Genomic DNA, 2,620 nt, shown 5'->3' on the forward strand with positions numbered 1-2,620 from the left:
CAATTGCTAAATTTAGATCTGAGACAGATAGCTTTTGGCAACCAAAGGTGTTAAGGGATATGGGCCAAAGGCGGGTACATGGAGTTAGATCACAGATCAGCCATGATCTTATCAAATGTTGGAGCAGGCAAGAGGGGCTGAATGGCCTACTCCTGTTCCTATGTTCCCATGATATTATTTATATGGAATTCCGACAGGCATTTGATCAGGTTCCACACAAGAGACTGTTGGCAAAAATGAAAGCGCATGGAACTTGAGGCAATGTATTGACATGGGTAGAGAATTGGTTCGGAGACAGGAGGCTGAGAGTAGGGATCATGGGTACATACTCCAATTGGCAGGATGCGACGAGTGGTGTCCCCCAGGGATCTGTAACTGGGGTCTCAGCTTCTCACCATATTTGTCAATGACTTAGATGAAGGAACAGGGAGTCGTATATCCAAGTTTGCTGATGACACTAAGTTAGGTGGTGCAGTAAGTAGTGTGGAATGCGATTGGAAAGTTGCAAAGGGACATTGATAGATTAAGTGAGTGGGCAAAACTATGGCAGATGGAGTTCAATGTGGGGTAATCCACTTTGGAACGATGGTCAGGGTATTTTCCAAATGGTAAGAAGCTCGGAACTGTGGAGAAGCAGAGAGAATTAACGGTTCATTTCCATAAATCAGTAAAAGCTAACGGACAGGTCCAAAAATAATTTAAAAGGCGAACGGAATGTTAGCCTTTATCTGAGGGGGCTGGAATATAAAGAAGTGGAAGTTACGTTCCAGTTATATAAAGCTCTGGTTAGACTGCGTCTGGAGTAACTGCGTTCAGTTTTGGACACTGCACCTCAGGAAGGATAGATTGGCCTTGGAGGGGGTGCAGAGCAGATTCACCAGAATGTTACCGGGGCTAAAAAGGTTACATTATGAGGACAGGCTGCACAGACTGAGCTCGTATTCCATCGAGTATGGAAGATTGAAGGGCGGTCTGAGCGAGGTGTTTAACATGTTCAAATGATTCGATAGAATAGAGAGAGAGAATCAATTTCCTCTGGGGAATCAAGAACGAGGTGGACATAACCTTAAAAAATTCGAACCATGCCATTCAGGTTCGAAAACAGGAAGCACTATTTTACACAAAAGGCAGTCGAAGTCTGGAACGCTGTCCCCCAAAAGGCTGTGGATGCTGGGAGTCAATTGAAGCTTTCAAGACTGAGATCGATAGAGTTTCGTTGGGTAAGGGCATCGAGGGACAGGGAGCAAAGGCAGGTTAATGGATTTCAGTTACAGATCATCTCTGATCCAATTGAAGGGCGGAACAGGTTCAAGGGGCTGAATGGCCTCCTCCTGTTCCCAATGGAAATGTTGAGAATATGCTTTGTTGAGGCTGTGACGTCTGGGTCAACCCCTGTCCAAACAAGGCAGGCCACATTTGGGAGTTTAATAACTTTGAAATGAACATTTTTCTTTTGTGACTTGTGCAACTTCGATCAATTGAATAGTTATGAAAGAGAATCAATGCAGTCATTCGAACTTCTGGCTGATAACTCAAACAGAGGTTTCTGCAGTGTAGCAGTTATCACGTTTGCTTTATACGTGGAAAGTCCCTGGTTCAATCCCGAGCAGAAACATTATGTTGGGGCAAATTTATTTTTTCTCTGTGCAATCGCCGGTCTGTTAAATTTAACACAAATTCGTGGTCTCACGAGCATTGAACATTTTAAACCGAGCCCTTAAAAATACAGTGTGTAAAATGAGAAGGGATAAAAAGTTCATCGCACAAAAGAAATTATTAAAGTTTTCCAACTTCCCTCAGTCGCCTTTCATTCTGCAAAATAACGTTATCGGTTAATTATTGGTGATGAAAACAATGATTGTTTTTTTTTCTTCCCACAGACGTTGAGTCAGTTCATGCGATGAATACAAGTGTTCAAAAGTTGCTTCCCTGACCGGGAATCGAACCCAGGCCGCGGCGGTGAAAGCGCCGAATCCTAACGACTAGACCACCAGGGTTTATCAGATGTAATATGGATTTCCCTTTCTCTGTGATTCAGCTTTTAATTATTTTTAGCTCCTGATTGCGGATATTCCCGTGATTAAATAGGAATAAAGTACAATAGGCTCAGGAAAACCCGGGGAGGTGGCATCCCGCTCACCGAGCCTTTCCAGCAGCATTTATCTTACCAAGCACTGGAGTGAATGAAACTTTCTCCGGGTGGGGGGGGGGGGTCTCAATGTGGAAAGGGTGGCGAGTGAAGAAGCCATTTGTAAGTCAGGATGGCCGAGCGGTCGAAGGCGCTGCGTTCAGGTCGCAGTCTCCTTTGGAGGCGTGGGTTCGAATCCCACTTCTGACATCAGTTATTTTGACTCCTATTTTATTTGTTGCTGGAGCTGCGGTTGATCTTCGGCCCAGTTGATTTGCTCTTCCCGCAAAAAGCAACAAGGTCTCGATCCACGGCACGTATTGCCGCCCACCGGCTCATCCCCAAAACGAGCTTTAAACGAAAATATGCTTTGAACACAAGGCAACAACTATGGAGAGAACAGACACTCGGGGAAATGTACCATAGGAACAGGAGTAGGTCATTCAGCCCCTCGAGCCCGCTCCGCCATTTGATAAGATCGTAGTTGACCTG

At 45.0% G+C, this 2,620-nt stretch overlaps 2 non-coding genes across 2 annotated transcripts; one reads left to right on the top strand and one right to left on the bottom strand.

The window, feature by feature from the left end:
- Window positions 1-1,925: 1,925 nt before the first annotated feature.
- On the bottom strand, window positions 1,926-1,997 carry trnae-uuc (transfer RNA glutamic acid (anticodon UUC)). The gene has a single exon. It is a non-coding gene; the product is annotated as a tRNA-Glu (tRNA).
- A 258-nt stretch (window positions 1,998-2,255) lies between these two features.
- Window positions 2,256-2,338, top strand: trnal-cag (transfer RNA leucine (anticodon CAG)). Its single transcript has one exon. It is a non-coding gene; the product is annotated as a tRNA-Leu (tRNA).
- Window positions 2,339-2,620: the final 282 nt, after the last annotated feature.

Source organism: Heptranchias perlo, unplaced genomic scaffold, assembly GCF_035084215.1.
Source record: "Heptranchias perlo isolate sHepPer1 unplaced genomic scaffold, sHepPer1.hap1 HAP1_SCAFFOLD_63, whole genome shotgun sequence".
NCBI classification, from domain to species: domain Eukaryota; kingdom Metazoa; phylum Chordata; class Chondrichthyes; order Hexanchiformes; family Hexanchidae; genus Heptranchias; species Heptranchias perlo.